The following is a 13,824-nucleotide window of genomic DNA, read 5'->3' on the forward strand; positions in this document are numbered from 1 at the left end:
GATATTTTCATTTTATTAGTCAGAACAATACATATTTAGACTAAAAACGCCCTTTTAAACAATCTAACTAGGTTTACTATATGGTAGGCATGGGTTTGGTAGGACATTATGTATTATCGTGTAGGTATTTTATTAAACATATGGGCGTTTGTATTACAAACAACGCAGTAGGATCTGTAACATTTCTTCTTCTCTGCACTGTGAGGCTACCACACTATAGCCCCATGCTCACTTACACCTACTTTCAGTCACAGACAAGACAAAAGGAAGCAAAAATGCCTTTTTAAAAAGTGAAACATGATAGTTTTTATTTACACTTTAAGACTAAGAAGAGAATAATCAATTTGTGTATTTTCTTAAAAATTATATACACTACATAGTTTTATATAATTTATCAGAAGTATACAAATCATATGAAAAGCATGATTCTAACAAAATTAAATATTTATTGAAATGAAATTGAAAAGCAACCAAACAAAAGATAGGTGAATTTTAAAAAAGGAAAAGAACAGAAAAACTTTCAGAAGACAATGGTCACCACCAAGGAAGAAAACCAAAATGTAACAGTGTTGAACAGTATCAGTTTGGGGCAGCTATGATGAAATCAGAAGGCCACACTTTGAGCATGTCTGCTGCTAACCCTTGCTGAAAGCCTGAACCATGCTTCCCACCCCTAAAATACTGAGATTGGGACCAACATCCAGTGCCTTCCTTACAGTGTAGCTTGATTTTTGCCCGAACCAATCACAGTTGCTAAGAAGTGATGTAATTTCTAGCCCTCTTGAAGTTTAAGTCTACAAATACCATTGCCATTTAAGACCTTAGAGAATATTTTCAAATTGCTTGAATCTGTGCTTTTCCAGATTGCAACCCTAATTAGCCCCAAATAAATGTAATTTCTCTTGGTTTTCTACCAAGTTGATTTTATGCTCAGTTGACACCATGTAAATCATCTTCACTAACTCATGCATTTCATCAGGTGGCCTGGGCCATGTTCAGTGGGTGGGCTGCCATCATAGATGAGCAGCAATTAAGCTTAGCCTGCTCTTTCAGAAGTATGAGTGCTGGCTGGCACGTTCCTCAATTCTCATATGAAGTGAAAGAGCTAACCCTGAAGGTGACTGCACACTGGGTTGCCATGGAGGCAGCATCCATGGCCACCTGCTTCTCAGTGGAGCCCCTCCCTGTGCCTGCCTAATAAAGCAGAAAGCACCATTCTTTGCTGCTGGTGTAGACAGTTTTTTCATCCCTGCATGAACCCCTGTATCTTACAGAGGACTTGGCATGGAGGAAAAAAAAAAAGCAGTGAACAGACATTAGAGTTGTATGTCTGTGGCCTTGACAACTCTAAGGGATGTGTGGATTTCATGTGAGATGAGATGAAAATTAGATACATCTGCGGAAGCTTACTAACCAAGCATTGGGAATGACTGGCCTGTGGGATGCCAGAGGTTGATAGCATAATTTCCTTGGTCTTCATGGAAGCGTGCTTAGCTCTTCACAGGTCTGTCCCATCCAGGCCTGTCCTGCAGGGAGCGAAGGATGGCTGAGAGCACAGAACTGCCCACCCCCTTCTCTGGCTTCTGAAGGTCGGGTACCTGGTTCTGCAAGCATCTGCAGAAAGCCTGTTTTGAACTTTTGTAATTCATGTGATTCATCTGTTATAAAAACACCCTCTCTGTGCTGCAGACTCTATATGCCGCTCCTCTTTGTGAGTCTCTCACACACTGAGGTGTGCACTGTGGTTAGTTAGGCTCTGCAAAGGAAGAAACCAAGGCTCAGGAAGAGGAATGGGAGCAGAGCCCTAGGCTCTTGCTTGACTGGGATTGACCCCTCACTTCCTCTCTCTGGCCTCAGGATCTGGTAAAACAAAACATTCATTTCCCCCACTTGCTCCCTGGTGAGCTCAGAGCTCCAGGCCTTCCTTCCCTGTACCTTGACTCTAACTGGAGGAAGAGTGTCCAAAGCTGTTCTTTCTCACTATGCTATCTCCCCTCCGGCCACCGGCCACCGGCCACTGGATCCCCTCCATGAAACACTTGTGCGGGCTGGGAGGCCAGCCCCTTCACCTACTGTCTCCAAACCTGCCTTGGCTCACTGTGCACACTTGCGTTTGTTGTCTTCCAGAGACGTGTTCTGTCTGGCATCACCAGGCTTGGATAAAGCAAAGTCTTGTTTGCCAGGCAGGACTAAGACTCACAGGGGAGACGATTCCAGTTTATTCCTCATTTCCAGCCTTCATCAACATGGAAAGAACTTGAGTAGAAATGTTACTACTGTTCTTAAGGTCAGAGCCTGGACCCTGGCAGCCTTAACAAGCAAGATTCTTCCATCTGTTCTCAATAGGCCAATTAAAAAGACAAACGAATAGGGAGGGGCCGAGAAAGGCACTGTGACCACATTTGGAAGAGGAGTAAGTAAAAAGTGACTCCCCACTCCATCTTCAGGGTCCTGGCATGAGGTTCAGGGTTAAATAGAGGGCAAGAGTGCATAGCTAAGCAGACGTGGTCAAGGTGAAGCCCTGGCCACTGCCGATCCATCATAGCCATTGTCCTAGTTTGTCCTGCAAGATGGTCTGACAAGTTATCAGAACTGTGTGAAGTCCAAGGCAAGTTCTCTGGCTGGCATCAGGCTCAACCTGTTGTGCCCTGGGTGTGAGACCCCCAAAGAGACCACCAGAGACTCGAACTCACTGAAATGCAAAAGCAAGGTTTCTTGAAGCAGTTCAAGGTGTGTGGCAGAGCCCTGGTCAAGCCATCCAACATAGTAGAGGCTGGAGGAGGTGCCTGCTCTTCTACAAGCTCAGGTTTTAAAGGCAAAAACCATAAAGTTATATCATTTAGAGGTGCTAGTACGAGTACAGTTCTGATTGGCTCAAGCTTTAAGGGCTTTCCAGAATTTCTGTATTATCTTACTTTGTAGTTTTAACTGGTTGCTTGTCAAATTTTACAGACTACCTCTGGTATTGGGGCATTCTGTGGTTAATCAATTGTTACCAGATGGCTCTTGAAACATCCTGACTTTGTTCTGGGACCTATGTCAGCAGCTCTGAGAATTTTGAAACTCAGACCCGTTTCAAGCTGGGGTGAAGGGCTTGCTTGAAATGGGGGTGATTTGGTTCTTCAAACCTAGTCCTTTTGGAAGATTGTTACAGGAGTGCCAATTAATTGAAGATTAATGTTTAAATATCCTGACAGACAAAGGAGAGGGCACAAATCTGTCTTTTTTCATGCCAAGATGTTATAGAAAAGTCCAATTTTCATATAACCTCCAATTATAGCTTTAGACCCCTGTGGCAATGGCCAGAGGTTGCAAAGACTCTGCAGAGTTCCTTTCTCAGCCCGACCCCTGGGATACTAGGAGGCTGGAGTTGAGGTTCCACCTTGGAGGGCCACACTTAGTTCCCAGCTGAGTGGGCACAGCATCTTCTCACGAGATCGAAAGGGCAAAGGGCAGAAATATGAAAACAGAATAATTAGTGAAAGCTACAAATTCACTCTAAAGACTAGGGAGAGTTTGTGTTATGAGTGTAACATAGTCCAGAGGCATAGCAATGAATAGGAATAAACGGTTGTTATATAACAAATGACAAGTGGGTGCCAGCGTCATTGTGTGTCTCTTGATTGCTGTGTGCTGTCGTAGTGGGTGTGAGGACAACACTAGGGACAGGGCAAAAGAAAATGACGACAAAAGGACAGGAGAATTCTCATCTATATGGGATGCTTTGGGAGCGCTGTCAGTGTCAAAAGAGACAGTCCAAATGAGAAAAAGCTGCTGTAGGATTGCTCCAAGCTCAAGGCTCAGAAAGAAGCATGGGCGGGGTTAGGCTCTAGAGCCTGTGTTTTTCACTAACTTTCACATTGATGATCCAAGGAAACAAGGCCTTCTAGACACAACAGGACTGACACACATATGAACTCACGGACTGTAGCAGCATGCACAGGGGCTGCACAGGTCTAAGCCGATGGGGTCCCATCCCTGAGAGGGGAAGTAGATACAAGCCACATCCCTAACCCAGAAGCTATTTCCAGTCAATAACTATTCCCAAAGAAAAAAACTACTTCTTGCCAAAGGAGTCTCTCTGGGTATCCAAAGCACATCTAAACGCAGGCTCCATGCCCAGCAGTAGATGACCAACACAAAATGAAGTCAGTGCTATTTTTTGGAGGTTCTTTTTCTTGTTTTGGCTCGCAATGCTTTGTCGGGGCATCTTTTAAGCCTTACAGATCTTTTGCTTGTGTAGGATGGTTTCCGATTCCGTTTTAGTGGCTTTCTGTGTGTGCGAATGCATATGTCGAGCTGTGTGTGTTCTTCTTGTGCCTTGTCTTTGGATCTTCTTTTTCCCCCCGTTTGTTTGTCCTATCCTGGTTTGTTTGTTTTTATGTTATTTTGTTAATAATATTCTTATTATTGTAGGTACCTGTTTGTATTCTATTGAGAGAGAAAAGAAAAGGTGTGAATTTGGGTGGGGAGGATCTGGGAGGAGTTAGGGGAGGGGAACCATAATCAGAATATATTATACAAAATAAATCAACATTTTCAATTGAAAATATTAGCTTCTACCCTATGTGTCTTATAGAGAAACAGTTCTGTTGTTAGAAGGTAAATCCCATTCTTTCCTGGAAATAATTTGGAAAAATATGAGTCATTACAATATTAATTGACTCTGACCCAGCTGAACACTTCTGAGCATTCCCAGGCTTCCAGGGATGTAGAGTTCTGAACAAAGATGATTGGCACTTGTGCTTAGAACAGGGAAAAGCTGGAAACAACATTATGTAGCTATTATAGCTCAAGATGGTGAGTGTCCACTGAAAATAAAATATGTTAAAAATGATTTAAAAATGAAAGAGTGGGTTGGAGAGACAGTTTGTGGTAAAACATTCCCTTGTGGTGCGGGATTGGGGACCAGTGTTTGAATACTCAGCATCCGTGTAAAAGCCAGGCCAGACAGCATGCATCTGAAACCCAGCACTGGGATTCCAGAGATTACTCCATTCCCCAGCTGCACATAGAGTGGAAGATACCAGACTATACAGGAAGTGGATAGTTAGCTAAGAAGTGAGACTCTGTGATGCACCCTCCTTGAGGTTACCATCCATGTTAGGTTTGTGTTAGGTCCAAAGTAGCACCCCAAAATGGTAGTGCCTGTAACGTTGTCCTTAACACTAGAGCTTTGGCCAGGTAAACAAAAAGACTGGTATCAGGTAAACCAACCTAAAAACTGGCGTCAGGTAAGTAGCAGGTTTCTGTTTATTAGAAATGCAGATCTCCTAAGGCAGGTTCCTATTTACAAGAAATCTCCAAAATCTTCCCCCAAAGGACAATGACCTTGGGCAAGGGCACCTGGTTCCTGGTCAAGCTGAACAACCTGTAGTAGCTCAAGGACACCACTGTGATGACATAGAAATATGCTTGCTTTTCAGGCATTTTGCTCTTCTCCCTACCCTGGGAGATAGACTTTGCAGTTTGAACCCCAATAAACCTTTCTTCCTATCCATGAAGTGGTCTATTTGTGCCTTCCTTACAGGTGGGTCTTAGTGGTGATGCAGCTGTTTGAAGGTCACTACACACCTGTAAGAAAACCCATAAATCCATTGGTCTCACCAAATCAGACTTTTGTGAAATCATTCTTTGGTCTGTCACTGGTGCCCATCTTGGGTGACGGTCATTTGTGTGTCCCCAGGAAAAGCTGATGGTGATGACAAAGCAGCCCCAGCTTTCAAAGCAGGGATGCCATCCTACAGATGTGACCGACCTTCCAAAGCAGCTCAAAATGAGTTTTGGCTGCATTTATGCTGTTCACAGCACCAGCCTTGCTATAACATCCCCTGTATCAAGCTGCCTTCTTGCCTGCCTGCCGAGGGTGAAGTCCTCAACCTTTCTCAAGACACAGCTCACAGTTTTGCACAGCAGGAGGTTGAGTAGGTTCCTTCCCTCTTTCCAGGGAAAGCAATTCTGGTGCTGTTGTTAGGGGCAACGATCTAAGTGGATGCCTGACCTGACCACTAGGCATGTGTGTGGACACCCAGAGGGAATAGCTGACCCATTCTTACAGAATGGAGAATTAGGATTATGCAGAAAACATTGTTAAACAGTTTGGGTAAGAGAGCCATTAGAGCAGAAGATGGTGAGCCCATGAGGGCCTCCCCAGCAACTTCCCTGCTCAATTCTCCATGCTGTAGACAGGGAGTACACACACACACACACACACACACACACACACACACACACACATACACACACACACACACACACACACACACACACACACACACACATGTAGATGTAACTGTCTTGTTAAATAAGAAACACAGAGCCAATTGCAGAGTTAAAAGCAAAGAGGTCAGAGCAATAGCTGAGAGCTGAAAACCTTTACCCTTCACTGCTGCTCTGTTTCCTCTCCACAAGAGAGCTACTTCCTATGTCCTGTCTTTTATGTAGACTCTCTGTTCTGCCTTCTCATTGGTTGTAAACCCAGACCCATAACCTCCTCGTCATTGCCTGTCTGTACAGTCCTCCAGGTCTTCAGTGGTTGGTATTGAGATTAAAGGCATGTGTCGCCATGCTGGCTGTATCCTTGAACACACAGAGATCCTGCCTAGTTCTGCCTCCCAAGTGCTGGGATTAAAGGCGTGCACCACCACCGCCTTGCTTCTGCTCTGGCTTGCTCTGACCCCAAGACAACTTTATTAATATACAAATAAAATCACATTTTACAAATAAAGTATCACCACACATACATTCTTTGTTCAAAACCCCCTGTGTATTAATCAGGGTTTCTCTAGAGCCACAGAACTTACGCGATGAATCTATCTGTCTGTCTGTCTATCTATCTATCTATCTGGAATGACTTACAGGCTGCAGTCCAATAATGACTGGCTATGAATGGAAAGTCCAAGAATCTAGTAGTTTCTTAGTCCCACAAGGCTGGGTATCTCAGCTTGTCTTTTGCATATGCTGGAATCCTTAAGAAGTAGGCTCCAAAGCCAGTGAAGGAATGGATGTGCTGACAAGGTGAGGACAAGCAGCAAAGAAGGAATGAATCTTTCCTTCTTCCATTGTCCTTATATAGTCTTGCAGCAAATTGTGGACCAGATTAAAAGTGTGCCTTCCAGCCTCAAGATCTGGATCAAAAGAATGTGTCTTTCAGCCTCATGATATGGATCACAAGTGTGCCCTCCATTTCTTGGTTACAGTTCATTTCAGATACAGTCAAGATGACAACCAAGAGTAGCCATCACACCCTGTGAATAAGGCGCTTGTTGTTGCAGAGAAAACCTATATTGCAAGAATGACATAAAATGTTGGTGTGCCCAGAGCATAGTGCAGTATACCCATCTACTGATTGGGTCTTTTTGTAGTACACTGGTAGAAATGAGAGAAAGGAGGCAAGTGTGCTGTCTAGGTTTATGTCAACTTGGTACAAGTTAGAGTCATTTGGGAAGAGAGTTCTCAACTGAGACAATGCTGCCATAAGATTTGCCTTGGTTAATGATTGATGTGGATAGGCCCAGTTTACTGAGGGTGGCGCCACCACTGAGCAAGTGGTCCTGGATGGTATAAGAAATCAGGCTGAGCAAGCCAGAAACAGTTTTCTTCCATGGACTCTGCTTCAGTTCTTGACTCTAAGTTCCTGCCTTGATTTTTCTGTTCTGACTTCCCGCAGTGACAGACCATCGTAAGAAGAAATAAACTTTCTTCCCCACTTGCTTTTGATCATGGTGTTTTATAGTAACAATAACTAAGATAGAAATTTGTAACAGCTTGCAAGGTGTTGTGTGACAGACCTGGCCATTTTGGGAGGACTGTGGAACTTTGGAACTTTGGGCTGGAAAAGCAAAAGAATGTCCAAAGCTCAGTGGCCTGATCTGTGGGAACTTAGAAGATGAATGCTGAGAGCAGAACAGAGGAAGGAAGTTTGGTTCGTGAAATTCCAGAGGGAGGTTTGAAAGTTTGCTGAAGACTCAATCGGGACTGTGAGCTATTTTGAATTATCAATCTGTGGTTCTGGTCAGACAGGCCTTGAAGCATCAATTTTGATGAACAAGATTTCAGAATTGCTACAGGGAGACATTTGTTTTATTGGGACAATTGATGCTAGTTAGCTGGAGGTGGAGTCAGTTGTGATTATGAAGAAATCAGTATCATTGAGGAGCATCGATCTGGGAGTATTTCCTCTGGGTCAGCTCACAGATGATGTGGTCCAAAGTGGGCTGAAGCTGTATCTCATGCTAGTTGCAGGTGGTGCTGGTTTTGAAGGCATGAGGGGTCATGGAGAACAGCTGAGACCTGGAACTGTGTGTTAGGGTCCTGTGGTCTCTGAAGAGAAGTTGGGTGAAGGCTAAGGTGAAGGTGAAGCCTCAGTTGAAGTAGAAGTCCCAGGTTTGAAGGAGTCATGGAGAGAAGATGAGGCTTGGCACTGTGTGCCAGGGCCAGAGTTCCTGAAGAGAACCCAATAGAGACTATTGTTGGATATGCAGTCCAGGTGCCGTAGAGACCCCAAAATTTTGTAGATGCCAGTGCCATTGGATGGCTGCCAAGGACAGCAGCAACTGTGGAGCAGAACAGGCCTAAGCCTGCAAGACAAGCTATGTGTGCTATGGATGCCAGGGCCAGAGGAGTAGAACAGCCTCAGACCTCTGGAGCCCAGAAGATTGTGAGTGAGGGGCATCTCTTAGTTTACTATGAGTCTGAGAATGTGTGTTTGGAATAATCACAGCATATCTTACATGTCAGTCACAGCTATCCCTTTACCAGGCCAGCAGACGAAGGACTTCTTTGAAAGCCTGTGTGGAAGTGGTTGCAGGGTCACATAGAGTTCACCAGGACTCATGATGGTAGAAAGTCTGCTGTGAGACAGCCTTACTAAGGCTGTGCCTTTAGCCCTCAGGATGATTGGTTGACTGTGATCATTGTATACTTTCTTAATGTATACATAGAATGTTGAAAATGGGGTGGTCTGGCTGGCTGTTTGACTGGTGTCCCTTTCCTCAAAGCAGCCAGTGTAGCACCAGAAAGTCCATTACGTAACAGAGGGTCAAAGCACCCTGTCCTCCAATGTAGCAGGAATCTTAAAAAGTCTTATTAATAAGAACAAACCTTGGCCAGTTATTGGGGTGAATGTTGGAAGATCAGAGAAACAGAACAAGCCACAGCTACCTCACCTTGCCAGTTCCTCAGCTATTTCCTCAGACTGGAAACTTCTGTGTCCTCATCCCAATGGCTCTCAGCTGAACTGCTGCTCAAAGCTTGAATGCTTAACCAGCCAAAATGCTTAACCAGCCAAAAGCTTCTAGTTTCTGGTCTTCACGCCTTATATATCTTTCTGTCTTTGCCATCACTCCCCGGGATTAAAGGCTCACTTCTTAGGATTAAAGGTGTGTGTCACCATGCCTGGCTGTTTCTAATGTGGCCTTGAACTCAGAGATCCAGAGGGATTTCTCTCTCTGAAATGCTAGGATTAAAGGTGTGTGCTACCACTGCCTATCCTCTATGTTTAATATATTGTGGCTGTCCTGTTCTCTGACCCCAGATAAGTTTATTAGTGTGCACAATATTTCGGGGAACACAATACCACCACACTCCAACCTTTGTCTATCTAGTAGAAAACAGACATAAAGGATGTTTACAATGAAAAGTTTAAAGACTTCTTGTTGTTAGGGTCGGCGTCCAAAACAGAGAGCTTCACTCTGATATCTGGTCACAAAAGAAGCTTTATTAGCACGAGCTTGTGGGCCACCAGCGCGAGAAGTAGCCGGTGACCCCGAGTCTAAGGCTCGCAGGCCTTTTAAGAGGCGGTTCTATCAGGGTCGGGGAGCGGGGTCATCCAGAGTGCAGACATCTGGAGACCAGATGTCTCTGCGGTCTTTCTCAGAGTCTGGGTAGGTAAACGAATTCCAAACTTATCTAGCAAGGGGTTATTTTGCAAGCATTCTTCTCAAGCAATTTATCTTGCAAGCACAACCGCAGGCGGTCATCCTGCAAGCATCCTGTTAGCACAGCATGATGGGCTAACTTTTCTGGTATGAGGTGTGGGGGCAGAGTGCAGTATTTTCCACTGAATCTACAATTAGCAGAGCTAGTGGTGGGGGCCTTGTTTCCCTTACAATGGCCTTTCATTGTAAACACTGAAATAATTTTATAGCTATTAGCAATGCTCACCCTGCGTCCTAGGAGAGGTGCCCCTCTCCAGATTGTGTGTTGTTGCAGGCCACAGAAATATGAAGCAGGAATTCAGCTGACTATAACAAAAACTATTGCCTGGATGGTCAAGGACTTACCAGAGGAAGCCAAGGCACAAGGAGTATTGGTGTTATTTGGCTTTTTGAATATACCAGCTGTTTTCTGCTGTGAACTTCATACGTGCTATCATAGCTTCCCCAGTTGATTCTTTTTTCTAAGAACTTTTGAACAGTGTGGATTGATCATTCCTTGGGTGTATACAGTTAAGGTATTTAGATAACAGCCAAGCAGGTAAGGCTTCCTGTTTCCAGGCCTTTTGTTTCTCCCTTTTTAGCATTAGAATCATATCTCTTTTAGCTAACATCCAAGGACAAAGGACAGACAGAATAAGCAGTTCAGACCACCAGCTAGTCTCCTGAATTAAGGTAAATACCCGTATGGAGACACTGCCTAGGCCACTCAGATGTTAGGTACATAGCTTTGTTTCTCCTGCAAATTAAGCTCAGACCCTCCTTTCTTACACAGTCTCAGTGGCACCTCCAGATTTCCCCTCCAACAGTTAACTCAGAACAAAAGGGTTTCTTCAGACCAGGTGCATTCAAGCTATGGCACAGATTTCCTAGCCCTGGATCAGACTTAACCTGCTGGATCAGAAAGTGAGGGCAGAGTATTCCTAAGTGTAAGGAGACAGGTCACGGGGAGAAGAGAGGAAGGACTGAAGATGAAGATGAGAATGAGATGGAAAGAACTTAGACTATGAGAGGACAGGAGGAGAAGGGACAGAGAGGAGCTGAGGATGAGGATGGAATTGAAGCTCTGTAGATAGAATTTTGTCTCAGAAGATTAAAGTGAATGGACTAAAGAGCTCGGTATACTTAGGTTCATCCCCTCAGATTATTTCTTGTGTTAGTAGCATCTCTTCTGGAAACCCTGGGAAATGACGATTAGAGGCTGGACCTCAATAGTCTCTGTTAGTGTGTGTATAAGGCAGGAGGCTGTCCACCACATCATACTTTCTAAGCTGACTACAGGGGTTCAGAATGTGTGACTTCCTGCTTTGCACACCCATAGGACCTATGGCAATGAGGTCTTAATTTTAAAGGGTGCACATACCGTGTCAGTGGCTGACTCAGAGGCATTTTAACAGACCGGTGAATGAAGTATCCTCTCTGTCAGTAGACATTTAAAGCAATAGAAAAATCATGTAGACAAAAGCCCTTCAGCATTTCTTTCACAAATGTTCAAAATGATTTCTTGCAGTCTTCTTGCAAATGTTTGGACTGTGCTGCTTCCAGAAGACTTCAGTTGCCCAAAGTGACCTTAGCATTCAGTAAATCCCCAGGTTTCCTGGACCTGAGGAGCACCAGGAGCTTGTGCTTGGGGTGGGGACAGAGGTAAGAAATTCAGCTCCCTAGAGCCTGGATTTTTTTTTTCCTCCTGACATTATTTTTCTGATTATAATGCCCTTTCTTCTTTCATGCAATAAATCTGGTTTAAATATCTGGTGATCACCAAGTGCTTTGACACACAGCTGTGTGCAAAATGAAACACCATCCTCACGGGGCTTGTGCTCTGCTGCAGAACAGAAAACATAACAAACAAATGGCAATTCTGAGGGTATTCATGAGACAAAGACACAGCAGGGAAGGGGCAAAGATGATGGAAGTGATATACTTCCAGGGTGGCTATAATCCCTAGATGTCTCCCTTACCTTCAGTGGCACTGTGGAGCACTGATTTCTTTTTATTCTTTTTAATTGAAAATAGATTCTTTTCTCACACAATAAATCCCAACCATAGTTTCCTTCCCTCCACTCCTCCCAGCTCCCACCCCTCCTCCCCTCTCTCCAGATTCACTCCCCCTTCTCTGTTCCCATTTATTTTTTTCTATACTATAGAAATATTTTCATTTTTGTGTACCTATTGATTTGTTTTTGTTGTTTTTACATCCTGACTGCAGTTTCACCTTCTTCCTCTCAGCCCTACCTCTACCCTCAGCCCACTCCTGCTCCTCTGTTTCTCTTCAGAAAAGGGCAGGCCTCCAGTGGATATCAGCCAGCCGTGGTGTATCAAGTTGTAGTGAGACTAGGCACCTTCTTTCCTATTAAGATTGGACAAAGCAATCCCATAGGAGGAAAGGGTCCCAAAAGCAGGCAAAAGAGTTAGAGACGGTCCCTGCTCCCACTGTTAGGAGTTCCACAAGAAGACCAGGTTACATAACTGTAACATATACAGAGTGCCTTAGGTCAGCACTACGTAGGCTCCCTGGTTGTCAATTTAGTCTCTGTGAGCCCCTATGAGCCCAGGTTAGTTGATTTTGTGAGTTTCCTTGTGGTGTCCTTAACTCCTCTGGGTCCTACAATCCTTACTCCTGTCTACCAACTAGATTCCCTGAGCTCCAACTAATGTTTGGCTGTGGGTCTCTGCATCTGTTTCCATTAGTTACAAGGTGAGGACTCTTTGGTGACAGTTGGATTAGGCACCAATCTATGAGTACAGCAGAATATCTTTAGGCATCATTACATTGCCTTTTTTTTGTCCATCTTGTTTGGTTCTTTCTTAGATTTCTGAGCTGTCCTGCTTCTGGGTCCTGGCTCTCAGAGGTGAGTTCTGTCTCCTTTTGGCTAACATAAAGTATAGTATCTGTTCTTACCAATTTAATATCTGATACATCCTCTATCCAAAAACCATCCTTTTGAAAGTGGAAGGACTTCTCCTCTGTCAGTCTTCCCATGGCCTTCTGTGCTGATGTGGTGCCCTGTACTTCTGCTCATCCCTGGAGCCCCTCTGTCCTCTGTCTGAACCAGAACCCTTGTTGGGTGCCCCAGGGACATGACACCGTTATAGAAATAATATGCTTTCCCAGTGAGAAATCACTCCACACACTCAGAGGTTAATGAAGGAAAAGCTCTTTAATATAGAAAACTCCTGGCTCTGGCTAATGCTTGAAGAGGAGCTGCCCATGAATAGAAGATCTTACTAACTTATACACAACTTAGGTTTATGCATTCCGCAAACCCTGGCATCCTTAAATCCCTTTTGGGTACTGATGCAGGTTACAATTTGAACAACTTAGACAGGAGACTGAAAGTCTGGCTACTTGGGCAGATGGGAGATGTTCACGGCAAAATACTGCCAGAACTATTTCTTAAGTACAGCAGTGTTGTTGTTTTTGAATAATTGTTACCCAGGGTCATCTTGCCCACCTGGCAGAATTATGCTTTTCCTGATAAGAGCTCGGGGACTCAAAGGCAGAAGAGGACTTAATGGGAGTTGTGACTCTACACTGCCCCCTTGAGCTCCCTCTTAGAGGCACATTATCTGACATGGGGATGGGCCTGCTGGCTGTTTAAGTCAGGATTGCTATGGAATGGAGCTTTGTTAGAGGACAATCTTGGTGAATAAACATTAGCAGAAACTGCATCCCTAAACTTCAGTTATGGTACAGAATCTTCTTGCTCACAGTTTCGAACAAGTGTGGTTAGTACACAACTTATCCTCCAGTCATGTTGGAGACAGTGCTCCTTTAGCTAATTTCTAATTGTTTAACTTAATATGTCCTATGCAAGCTTACTAGTAAATCCTTTGTGGCATCAGTTTTACTACTTCAAGTTTCTCCTTCATCATACAAAGGAGACTT

General features: G+C 44.2%; 1 pseudogene; it reads left to right on the forward strand.

The window, feature by feature from the left end:
• Positions 1–12,792: 12,792 nt before the first annotated feature.
• Positions 12,793–12,973, forward strand: LOC118576983 (annotated as a pseudogene).
• Positions 12,974–13,824: the final 851 nt, after the last annotated feature.

The sequence above is a fragment of the Onychomys torridus genome, chromosome 1 (assembly GCF_903995425.1).
Source record: "Onychomys torridus chromosome 1, mOncTor1.1, whole genome shotgun sequence".
NCBI lineage: Eukaryota > Metazoa > Chordata > Mammalia > Rodentia > Cricetidae > Onychomys > Onychomys torridus.